We start from the raw sequence: 13,730 nt of genomic DNA, 5'->3' as shown, positions 1-13,730 counted from the left end.
TATTTCCTAAATAGGGAAATGCTTCGGACATCAGAAGCACAAAGGGACTTGGGAGTCCTTGTTCACGATTCTCTTAAGGTTAACGTGCAGATTCAGTCAGCAGTTAGGAAGGCAAATGCAATGTTAGCATTCATGTCGAGAGGGCTAGAATTCAAGAGCAGGGATGTACTCTGAGGCTGCATAAGGCTCTGGTCAGACCTAATTTGGAGTATTGTGAGCAGTTTTGGGCCCTGTATCTAAGGAAGGATGTGCTGGTCTTGGAAAGGGTCCAGAGGAGGTTCACAAGAATGATCCTCGAATGAAGAGCTTGTCGAATGAGAAATGGTTGAGGACTCTGGGTCTGTGCTGGGAGTTTAGAAGGATGAAGGGGGATCTTATTGCAATTTACAGGATACTGCCAAGATAGAGTGGATGTGGAGAGGATGTTTCTACTAGTAGGAAAAACTAGAATCAGAGGTCACAATCTCAGACTAAAGGGGTGATCCTTTAAAACAGATGAGGAGGAATTTCTTCACCCAGAGGGTGGTGAATCTGTGGAACCTTTTGCTGCAGAAGGCTGTGGAGGCCAAATCACTGAGTGTCTTTAAGACAGAGATAGATAGGTTCTTGTTTAATAAGGGGATCACGGGATTACGAGGAGAAGGCAGGAGAATGGGAATGAGAAAATATCAGCCATGATTGAATGGTGGAGCAGACCCGATGGGCCGAGTGGCCTAATTCTGTCTCTATGTCTTATGGTCTTATTAACATCAATTTGTGCTATTAATTCATTTATTTTGTGCTGAATGCTACGCGCATTTAAGTAAAGAACCATTAATTTAGCTTTTTTACTATTTTCTCCCCCTTTGTTGCTGTTTTTAATGTTTGTACACCCTGTCCCCTCATGTCACACTCTGGGTATCATTATCTAAATAGCTGCCTTGTAATGCTGTCATATCCTTTTGCTTTGTAAGCCTACATATCCCCTTTCCAGAACCATCCCCCACTCTATTTAGTTTAAAGTCCACTCTTCTTTTCTAGTTATGCAGCTTGCAAGAACACTGCTCCCAGCATAGTTCAGATATAGGCTGTCCCAACGGTACAGCCCCACTTTCCCCAGTACTGATGCCAGTGCCCCACGGACCAAAACCCACTTCTCCCACCCCAGTCTTTGAGCCATGTATTCATCTCTCTAATTCTATGTGCCCTATGCCAATTCGCACGCGGCTCAGGTAATAATCGAGAAATCATAATCTTGGAGATTCTGTTGTTTAATTTAGTGCCGAGCTTCTCAAACTCTCTATTCCTCCCATTCCTCATTTTACCTATGTCGTTGGTCCCTATATACCAAAGATAGCCCTGGTGCCGGGTGGCAACACAGTCATTGGGACTTTCACTCCTTGCTGCAGAGAACAGTGTCAGTCCCCCTCACTATACTGCACCCTACTACCATTACACTCTAATCTGCTCCCCGCTCTTGAATGGCTTCCTGTACCACACTAACATGATCAGTCAGCTCATCCACCCTGCAGCCCCCACTCTCATCTTCCAAAAGTGTGGCAAGCAAAACCCTAGTTAGGACTGTAATGATATCTAAAGAGAGCAAAGTGTTAACAAGATTGATGTTCATAGTATCTCAACACTAGATGGCTTCACTGAATAGTCTTGTAAAAAGCTGCGTCTCTAAGCATTCTGGGAGAAGCTTATGGAGAAGGATAGTGTGAGGTTAAGATAGTGTTGATAGGGCAGCACGGTGGCCTAGTGGTTAGCACAACCGCCTCACGGCGCTGAGGTCCCAGGTTCGATCCCGGCTCTGGGTCACTGTCCGTGTGGAGTTTGCACATTCTCCCCGTGTCTGCGTGGGTTTCGCCCCCACAACCCAAAAATGTGCAGAGTAGGTGGATTGGCCACGCTAAATTGCCCATTAATAGAAAAAATAATTGGCTAATCTAAATTTAAAAAAAAGATAGTGTTGATTGTGTTAGAGAGACATGATAGATTACTGTAACATAGATTCAGCTCCTAATATAGTGTACGCTATATGTGTACAGCTCCTAACTCAGTGTACTCCACATGTGTACAGAACTAACACTGTTATTTTGTTAGCTATTACTCAGTAGAGTGTGCAAACCATTTATAGTGCAAAATAAATTAATTTTGTTTTAAATACATAGCTTGATGTTCTTTGTAAACACTACGACTTTTAGCTGTCTTGGAGAACTATACAAGGAACATCACAAGCAGTTGCAGGATTATGATCTCGTGACAGAGAAGAAATGGCAGTTTAGTTTCACATCAGGATGGCGTCTACACATCATGAGTAACTCCTGCTCCAAGCTGTTTCACCATTTCCTCTTTGGTAATTTTTTTCCCGTGACTGCAGTTTGTGATTCCGCCCTGAAGTTGGCACCATGATCCCAGTTTGCCTGTTTCAGGTACACTGCAGTAATGTGACACTCTGACCTGCCTGGTTTTAGAGTGCGATCACACTTTTTGGATCAGGCACTTATTTTTTCAGCTGACTTCAGGATGTGAACACAAAATAAGAAAAAGATTTCCCATTTCTTTGACACAATCTCCCCATCTTTCAAAGAACTTTAAAGGCAAGAAAGTACTTTTCAAGTTGTGTAATGTAGGACACGTGGTAGAGATCAAGGAACATGAGGAGGAACAATCTTCAAATTTGTGTGCAGCTCCTAATGCAGAGTACTACACCTGTACAGGGCCTAATAGTGTACTACACATGTGTACAGCTCCTAACTAAGTGTACTCCACATGTGTACAGCTCCCTGCACAATGCACCCCACATGTGTACAGCTCCCTGCACAATGCACTCCACATGTGTACAGCTCCCTACACAATGCACCCCACATGTGTACAGCTCCCTACACAATGCACTCCACATGTGTACAGCTCCCTGCACAATGCACCCCACATGTGTACAGCTCCCTACACAATGCACTCCACATGTGTACAGCTCCCTGCACAATGCACCCCACATGTGTACAGCTCCCTGCACAATGCACCCCACATGTGTACAGCTCCCTACACAATGCACTCCACATGTGTACAGCTCCCTGCACAATGCACCCCACATGTGTACAGCTCCCTACACAATGCACTCCACATGTGTACAGCTCCCTGCACAATGCACCCCACATGTGTACAGCTCCCAATACAGTGTATTACACAGCTGTACAGATCCTGTTACAATCTATTTCCTGAGTCACACTGACAGTGTGTGGGTTTCCCCTCTGCTAACTACAGTTGTCTTTTCTAATAATGAAGGGTTTATTAACAAACAAATTATATACAGATCACTGTAATTGATGTCTTCATTCTCAGTGCTAGGATCACAATGGCTGCAAAAGCCCACGCTCTGCATTGAGATCCCCAAGCTTATTTCCCATTGGCTGATGAATTCACAGGACCCTTCTGATGCGCACCCCTTTAAAGGGGCAAGCTACTACAGCCCTTCCCTCTTTAACTCCCTTACTACATAGTACACAGATAACTTTTACAACTTTCAAAAAGCAATAATGAACAATTTTTAACATAGTTCATCAGAAACTCCATCTGTCAGGGGACTTTCTCTGGAATTGACATCGCTCAAATGGTTGTGGTTCCGCTGTTGACGTAGCTTTGGCTGGATCTACTTCAGTGGGACTCTCTCCTGGTACAGTATATCACTGTCCACTATTTCCTCGGTCATACTGGGAGCAGTACTATAGTCTGCAATTGGCTGATCAGCCGCTTCACTCCTTGGACAAACAACACTACTTGCTGGGACAACGGGATCATGCAGGAACACTGGGGCCTGGGACGGCTCCTGTCTTTGTAAATAACCTATGTGTTTCTTCAAAAACCTGTCTTGCGCTTTCACTTCATAAGACAGTAGCCCCAGGACTCAGGGACCCATTTTGGCCCACTTCTAAAATTCTTTACCAAAAATGGATCGCCTATCTCAAATGCACAAATGCCCTTTCCACATTTGCTGAATTACGGTTCCTTTTCTAACAACTCTGCTTTGTCTCCACCCTCCCTGCCAGACTCAACCTGGTTCGCAAGCGACGAACTAGCTCAGTAGTGGTAAGCGGGGTGGTTCTGTAGGCGAACAGGAACCGTGCTATCTTGGTTCCTAATGACACAGTTGTGCTTCTTCAGACCAATCTTGAACATCTGAACGGTGCATATGGTGGTTTAGTGCGGTCCGAATATGTTTAATTCCATTAAACGTCATGAATTGCAGGAATTCTGCACTTGTGAACGCAGTTCCATTGTCTGAGACAAGTATTGCTGGCACACTGTGGGTGGCGAAACATTGGCGCAGTGTCTCGATGGACTGTGGCAAGTGAAGTTGTTGACTTCATTACATACACCTACATCCATTTTGAATGGGTGCCCACTGCCAAAAGGAGCATGATGCTCAAGAATGGGCCATGCAATCTACATGAACCCTCACCCATGGCCGATCCGGCCATTCCCTGGGGTGCAAGCTGACAGCTTCTGGTGTAACAGGCTTTGGTCACATTGTTTCACAACCCTTTCTATATCTACATTGAATTCAGGCCAGCAGGCTTCTCGTAGCATTTTCATCTTAGACATGCCCGAATGGGCGCTATATAATTCTTCAAGCAGAGATTCTCTGCCTGATATGTGAATGACCACTCTCTTTCGCCAAAGGATGACACCATTCTCGCAACTAAATCCATCTTTCTTGAACAGATAAATCTTAATTTCCTCTGAAGCTTTTTCATTCCTCCATCTGTGCAATATCATGTATTTGTTTTTAAATTTAGAGTACCCAATTAATTTTTTCCAATTAAGGGGCAATTTAGCGTGGCCAATCCACCTGCCCTTGCACATTTTTGGGTTGTGGGGGCGAAACCCACGCAAACACGGGGAGAATGTGCAAACTCCACACGGACAGTGACCCAGAGCTGGGATCGAACCTGGGACCTCGGCGCCATGAGGCATCAGGGCTAACCCACTGTGCCACCGTGCTGCCCACAATATTATATATTCAACCTTCAATAACTATGGGTCTCCATTAGTCCAGGACTTAATTTGTTGCGCTGTCACAGGTAAGATGTCCAGAACGTTTAAGGCTATTGCAATCTCTTCTGGTACTAGAGAGGGTGGCGTGCCTTCTGGTAACAGAAGGTGACATAAGGCATCTGCATTGGCTGTGTGAGCTCCTGGCTGATGTTGTAAAGTATATTCATAGGTGATAAGAACAGCGCCCAATCCTGCATCCTAGCAGAAGCAATTCGTGGAATTACTTTGCCTTCCTTGAAGAGCCCTAAAAGTGGCTTGTGGTCTGTGATGATAGTAAAATGCTTCACGTATGTGTATTGATGAAACGTCTTGATGCCGTGGATAATAACCAGGCCTTCTTTTTCTATTTGGGAGTATCCTCTTCCGGCGTCTGTTAGGGCTTTTGATACATACCCAGTGGGTCTCTCCATTGTTTGGGCTAACACAGCCTCTGCCGATATGGTGACTTTCAGAAGGTGTTTGACAATGTCCTGCATAAGAGATTATTGGGCAAGGTTAAAGTGCATGGGATTGGGGGAAGTGTATTGAGGTGGATAGAAAACTGGTTGACAGGCAGGAAACAAAGAGTGGGAATTAATGGGTCCTTTTCAAATTGGCAGGCAGTAACTAGTGGGGTACCACAGGGATCGGTGCTGGGACCCCAGCTATTCACAATATATATTAATGATTTGGATGAGGGAACAAAATGCAACATCTCAAAGTTTGCAGATGATACCAAGTTAGGTGGGAGGGTGAACTGTGACGAGGATGCAGAGATCCTACATGATCTGGACAGGTTGGGAGAGTGGGCAAATCAATGGCAGATACAGTATAATTTGGAGAAGTGTGCGGTTATTCACTTTGGAAGCAAAAAGAGGAAGGCAGATTACTACCTGAACTGTTGTAAATTGGGAGAGGGCCTGCGTGTCTTTGCAGCGGGACCTGGGTTCCTTGTGCACCATTCGCTGAAGGTAAGCATGTTGCTGGAGCAGGCGGTAAAGAAGGTAATGGTATGTTGGGGTTCATTGTGAGAGGTTTGGAGTATAGGTTCAGGGATGTGTTGCTGCAATTATACAGGGCCCTGGTGAGGCCACACATCGAAGATTGTGTGCAGTTTGGTCTCCTTCTCTGAGGAAGGATGTTCTTGCTCTCGAGGGAGTGCAGCAAAGGTTTACCTGACTGATTTCAGGGATGGTGGGACTGTCATATGAAAACAGATTGACTAGGTTGGGATTGTTCTGACTGGAGTTCAGAAGAATGAGGGGGGAATCTCATAGAGACTTATAAAATTCTAACAGGACTAGACAGGGTAATGCAGGAAAGATGTTACCAATGATGGGTGTGTCCAAACCAGGGGTCACAGCCTGAGGATTCAGGGTAAACCATTTCAGACAGAGATGAGGAGACATTTCTTCACACAAAGAGTGGCGAGCCTGTGGAATTCATTACCACAGGAAGTAGTTGATGCTAAAACATTGAATATATTCAAGAGGCATCTTGATATAGCACTTGGGGAGAATGGGATCAAAGTTTATGGGGTGAAAGCAGGATTAGGCTATTGAGTTGGATGATCATCCATGATTGTGATAAATGGCGGAACAGGCTCGAAGGGCCAAAAGGCCTCCTCCTGCTCCTATCTATGTGATGCATCACATGTAAGTACTATCTTTTTAGAGGGGTTGAAATGTATGAATAAGCATGAAGACTGAAGTGCCTACTTAACTTAGTTAAAAGCCTCTTCTTGTCGTGCTTTCCAACCCCATCTCTGGCCCTTCCTTAATAGCACATTGGACAATGCTGGCACTGTTGATAGATTTGGGAGGAATCGCCCATAATCGTTGACCATCCCAGGAAAGATATGAGTTCTGAGGTGTTCCTAGGGGCCGGTGCCTTCTTAATTGCTTTCACTTTGTCTTCTACAAGAGTAAACCCCTGAGAGTCCAGCCGATGACCACTTCATTTGCCTGGAAGGTGCGCTTCTCTCTTAAGTGCACTCCCACCTCCTGAAACCTCTTCAAAACTTTGTCCAAGTTGGCCAATTCTTCCTCATCAATGGATCCTGTTATTAAAACATCGTCCAAATAAACAACAACCCTAGGCAAACCTTGCAGAAAACTCTCCATAGTCCACTGGAAGATGGCGCAAGCTGGTGAAATCCCAAATTGACTTGTATATTGGTATAAACTAAGAGTATTTATGGCGACATATCCTGTTGATAAATCATCCAGCTCTAACTATTGGTAAACGTGGTTCATGTTCCAACTTGGTATATATATCAACCCTCAGCTAACTTGGTGCAAAGACCCTCTATTTTGGGAAGAAGTTACCTATCCAGTTTTCTGGCCTGATTTACTATCAGCTTGTAATCTCTGCAGCTACGGATGGTCTTGTCTGATTTGACTACTGGCATGGTGGGTGCTGCCCACCCCACTCTGCAAATTGTCTTGGGCCGAAATGATGCCCACATCTTCCAGTCATTTTAATTTGGTTTCTACCTTCACTACTTATGTTTAGGGGCACACAGCTTATCTAAAAATCTTTGGGGTGGCCTCCGGGTCCATATGGATCATTGTTGCAATCCGTAGATCTGTCCTAATTCCTTATGGGAACACATCTTGTTTTTTTACTGACTTCATGCAGGCACCTCCCCCCCCCCCCCCCCCCCCCCCCCCCTCCTTTCAATTAAAATTTTCCAGCCAGTTCAACTTGATCTCCTGGAGCCAGTCACGTCCCATTAAGCTTGATTCTTGGCCCTACATCACTAACAACAGTAGCTGTGCAGCTGCTGTCTATAGCCCACTGGAATCATGGTCACCCTGGCTATTTTCACAGCCTCACCAGTACATGTAGCCAGTCTAGCTGCAGTACCCTGCAACCCCAGAGGTTGAATCCCTTCTTGGAGATACCGGTAGGCCTGTTCGCTCACAACAGTAACTGATGTCTACTTGCACACAAACACCACCGCTGTGATGGGGGCTAACTTGCTTCCTCTCACGTTATTCAGGGACTAAACATTCTGTTCAGCACTGGGCTATCCCCCATACTATGCACTGGGGCTTAATTATTTACTCTGCTTGTACTGGACAGGCCTGGCTTGTTTTTGCACTTGTGCATTAAATCCTTTCCTTCCACACGCAGAGCACTCTGCTTATCTAAACCTACACATTTCTGAGGAGTGACTTACTCTGCACCAATAGCACTCTATTATTCTTGGAGTTTGTTGTTTAAATCTTCCTTAACTTGTGATCCTCCAGCTTCTGTGTTGTTTCTTCTACTTAAACCAGCTCCTTCACTCCTAGCACCACCACTGTTTGCAGTTTCCCGCCCAAACTGGTGGACGTCATTGCTCTGAGCACTTTGCAGCTCCTGGGCACCCTTCTCGGTGCTCTCTATTACTGACACCATTTCCAGCACCTTCTGATTCAGCAAACAATTTTCTCTGTATAGCTGCATGGTTTGTCCCACTTACAAATTGGTCCTTTAGCAATTCATTCAACACTGATCCAAAATCGCAATGCTCTGTGATTGATTTGTCTTAGTCTTGCTGCAATGGTCTCCCCTAGGCTTCTCCCTTTGTACCTTTGTAATATTATTGAGGGCTCAGGGTGATAATGCCCCTTTGAGGGGTTGGGTGGAGTTGTTGGGTTGTGGTAATGGGGTGGCGGTGTGGGCTTAAGTGGAGTGCACTTTGCAAGGGCCGGTGCAGACTCAATGGGCCGAATGGCCTCTTTCTGCACTGTAAATGCTATGATTGATTGCTGAATGAGCTCTGCAAATGTCCATGTGTCGGGAACATCCAGGGACGTTAAATTCCGGATCAAGCTATACGTCTGGGTCCCACATGCCGTCAGCAAAATAATTTTCTTCCTATCCTCCCTCTCTATTTCATTAGCATGGAAAAAAATATTTCAGTCAGCGTGATTGGCACCCCATCCATAAACATTCACTTCCTCCACCATTGACGCGCAATGGCAGCCATGTGTACCATCTATAAGATGCACTGCAGGAACACACCAAGACTCCTTTGGCAGTACCACCCAAACCTGTGACCATTGTCATCTAGAAGAATAAGGGCAACAGATCCATGGGAACATCAGCATCAGGACGTTCCCCTCCAATTCGCTCACCATCCTGACTTGGAAATATATAGCTGTTACTTCACTGTCGCTGGGTCAAAATCCTGGAACTCCCTTATAGTACTGTGGATGTGCCAACATCACGTGAACTGCAGTGGTTCAAGAAAGCAGGTCACCCTCACCACTGCATTCTCAAGGGCAATTAGGAATGGGCCATAAATGCTGGCCTGGCCAGCAACACTCACATCCTGCAAATGGAAAAAAAGCTTTTTTCATCACAATCAACCATACAATTATTGTATAATTTGCAATCTTAATCATCTCCCAACTTTTAAGTCTAAATCATTGATATATACGACAAATAGCAAGGGATCCAGTACTGAGCTCTGCGGAACCCCACTGGAAACAGTCTTCCACTCACAAAAACACCCACCGATCATTACCCTTTGCTTCCTGCCTTTGAGCTAATTGGACTGTTTTAGTTGCCATAGGCAAAATGGCCCAAATGGCCTTCTGTACTCTATGATTCTCAGGAAAGGGACGCAGCTGATTTTCTGTAATTTATTTTGTTCTCCCACAATTTACAGAGAAATTAAGAACAACAAAAGACAAAGAACAAAGGAAAGTACAGCACAGAAACAGGCCCTTCGGCCCTCCACCCTGTGCCGACCATGCTGCCCGTCTAAACTAAATTCTTCTACATAACCTGGGTCCGTATCCCTCTATTCCCATCCTATTCATGTATTTGTCAAGATGCCCCTTAAATGTCACTATCGTCCCTGCTTCCACCACCTCCTCCGTCAGCAAGTTCCAGGCATCCACTACCCTCTGTGTAAAAACCTGCCTCATACATCTCCTCTAAACCTTGGCCCTCGCACATTAAACCTATGCCCCCTAGTAATTGACCCCTCTACCCTGGGGAAAAACCTCTGACTATCCACTCTGTCTATGCCCCTCATAATTTTGTAGACTTCTATCAGGTTGCCCCTCGACCTCCATCGTTCCAATGAGAACAAACCGAGTTTATTCAACCGCTCCTCATAGCTAATGCCCATCATACCAGGAAACATCCTGGTGAATCTCTTCTGCACCCTCTCTAAAGCCTCCACATCCTTCTGGTAGTGTAGCGACCAGAATTGAACACTATACTCCAAGTGTGGCCTAACAAAGGTTCTATACAGCTGCAACATGACTTGCCAATTCTTATACTCAATGCCCCGGCCAATGAAGGCAAGCATGCCGTTGCCTTCTTGGCTACCTTCTCCACCTGTGTTGCCCCTTTCAGTGACCTGTGGACCTGTGCACCTAGATCTCTCTGACTTTCAATACTCTTGAGGGTTCTACCATTCACTGTATATTCCCCACCTGCATTAGACCTTCCAAAATGCATTACCTCACATTTGTCCTGATTAAACTCCATCTGCCATCTCTCCACCCAAGTCTCCAAACGATCTAAATTCTGCTGTATCCTCTGACAGTCCTCATCGCTATCCGCAATGCCACCTACCTTTGTGTCATCTGCAAACATATTAATCAGACCAGTTACATTTTCCTCCAAATCATTATATATACTACGAACAGCAAAGTCCCAGCACTGATCCCTGTGGAACACCACTAGTCACAGCCCTCCAATTAAAAAAGCACCCTTCTATTTCTACTGTCTGCCTTCTATGACCTACCAGTTCTGTATCCACCTTGCCAGCTCACCCCTGATCCCGTGTGACTTCATCTTTTGTACCAGTCGACCATGAGAGACCTCGTCAAAGGCCTTACTGAAGTCCACATGAACAACATCCACTGCCCTACCTGCATCAATCATCTTTGTGACCTCTTTGGAAAATTCTATCAAGTTAATGAGACACGACCTCCCCTTCACAAAACCATGCTGCCTCTCACTAATACATCCATTCGCTTCCAAATGGTAGTAGATCCTGTCTCGAAGAATTCTCTCCAGTAATTTCCCTACCACTGACGTAAGGCTCACTGGCCTGTAGTTCCCTGGATTATCCTTGCTACCCTTCTTAAACAAAGGAACAACTTTGGCTATTCTCCAGTCCTCCGGGACATCACCTGAAGACAGTGAGGATCCAAAGATTTCTGTTAAGGCCTCAGCAATTTCCTCTCTAGCCTCCTTCAGTATTCTGGGGTAGATCCCATCCGGCCCTGGGGACTTATCTACCTTAATATTTTTCAAGGCGCCCAACACCTCGTCTTTTTGGATCTCAATGTGACTCAGGCTATCGACACACCCTTCTCCAGATTCAACATCCACCAATTCCTTCTCTTTGGTGAATACTGACGTAAAGTATTCATTTAGTACCTCGCCCATTTCCTGTGGCTCCACACATAGATTCCCTTGCCTATCCTTCAGTGGGCCAACCCTTTCCCTGGCTACCCTCTTGCTTTTGTATGCTACAGCATACAAGGCTACAGAACAAGTGCTGGAAAATGGGATTAGAATAGGTGCTTGATGGCTGGCATGGACACGATGGGCCAAAGGGCCACTTCCTGTGCTGTAAAATGCTATGATTGTATGACACTGTGACAACACAGTGACTCATTGCACCTAGAACACAATGTGCCATCGGTTATTCAATTATAGGCAATTGTGGAGTTCCGTCCAATACATACCAGACGTGCTTCCCTTCAAATTACAGTTCGTATAATACACCAGCCTCCATTTCAACTGATATGCCCCCGTGTTTCATTGGGAGTCACTGAGAGGACGCGGAGAGGTTCACAATGTTCATGAGCTTGGAAACACAGATGTAAATCACTTGCACCCTCTGCTGTTCGTAATCTGCATCTGCAAAAGCAACTTTTTATTCAACTGCCAGCATTAAAAAAGATCAAAATGTAGAGATTGTCACAGTCCCACAAGCACCTCAATCACTATTGCCACTCACACTGCTGCAGAAATGGACTGTTGGCCACCTACAGTATCCGAGAGTGAGCGTCGGTCACAGCCTGTGGAGTGCATCACTAAAACGTATGAGTTGCAGCCTGTTGTAAAATGTTCTATCCTAGTTCGTATGTTTGCACAATTATCCTGCTGCCTTAAGGGCTCCCACAAGCTTTGCATCAGGCATGGATTTGGACTCATTGGCTCTGCAAAAGCAAGCTGCCAGAAGCCAGATTCTCTGGGAAAGCAGCTACCATCATGAGGGTCCTTCGCAGCCCCCATTCACTAAACACACGTGTGTTCAGCAAGCACCTCACAGTGGCTTAAGGTGCTCGAGTAAATTCAGTAGTTGGCTGGTGTCATGCAGTTATTATAGAATTTCATAAAATAGAAATAGGTTATTTGGTCCAACCAGTCTATACCACTAAGTTCCACTGGAGTCTCCTCCACATCCAACTCTTTATTAGTGCAATTCTCTAATCCATTTGCCCCCATGTGCTTATTGAGCGTTCCCTGAACTGTACCAGTATGATTTGCCACAACAAATTTGATTTCTTGGTGACGATAATGATCACCAATTTTGCAGCTCCCACAAATGAAAACAATACTACGGCAAAACATTTTGTAATTTTATTAGGTCACCTCTCAGTTTTCCCTGAGAAAACAAACGCAGCAATTTCAACCTTTCCTGTTGGCAGAACCTCAGTTATAGTATCATGCACAAAGTTTTTTCCCACCCTCTCCAGCTTCACTGGACTAGTAATTGAGACCCAGGGTAATGCTCTGAGGACCCAGGTTCTAATCCCACCATGGCAGGTGGTGAAATTTTAATTCAATAAAACTCTGGAGTTAAATGTCTATTTAAAAAAAAAAATTCAGAGTACCCCAATAATTTGTTTTCCAATTAAGGGACAATTTAGCATGGCCAATCCACCTACCCTGCACATCTTTGGGTTGTGGGGATGAGACCCTCGCAAACACGGGGAGAATGTGCAACGCCACACGGACAGTGACCCGGGGCCAGGATCAAACCTGGGTCCCCAGCACCATGAGACAGCAGTGCTAATCATTGTGCCACCCTTAAAAGTCTAATGATGACCACTAAATCACTGCGGATTGCTGTTGTTTGTGGTCTTCTATACCTTGCAAAGGAATCCATCTAACACCTTGACTTGTCCAAACCAGGATCTTTATGGAGTCTCGTGTGGTAAGATAGGAATCTGTTGCAGAGCACATTATCATGAAGTCTCCTTGTTACTTCTCTGGAACAACACCTAGTACCGACTATTCACCTGTATACTACCATCTGCAACCATCTGTTGATAGCCCAATGTATCCCCACATATGTGGGAGTCGCTGGTCACATGACCATGGTCTTGATACCACATGGTGCATCTGCACTGCAACCTGCTGGTCGGAGGTCGCACACCATCCATCTATGATATTGCCCACAGGCATATTACCACAATTGTTGCTATAGGGAAGGAAGTCTGCTCTCCTTACATGTGACTCTAGATCCATAGCAATGTGGTTGACTCTTAAATGTCCTCTGGGCTGGTCTCAGTCCAATGGCAATTAGGGATGGGTAATAAAAGCCAGCAACTCCAACATTCCATGAATGAATAAAAAAATATATCCTTTTTATATTATAGTGACAAGAGCTGTCTATGCCAGTCATATTTGAAGTGTGGTCTGAGCTCGGCTCGGTACAAGTTTTGCACAACTTCTCTTTCTCA

This window comes from Scyliorhinus canicula, chromosome 11 (genome assembly GCF_902713615.1).
Source record: "Scyliorhinus canicula chromosome 11, sScyCan1.1, whole genome shotgun sequence".
NCBI classification, from domain to species: domain Eukaryota; kingdom Metazoa; phylum Chordata; class Chondrichthyes; order Carcharhiniformes; family Scyliorhinidae; genus Scyliorhinus; species Scyliorhinus canicula.
The sequence above is the reverse complement of the archived record's forward strand: the minus strand, read 5'-3'. Positions refer to the sequence as shown.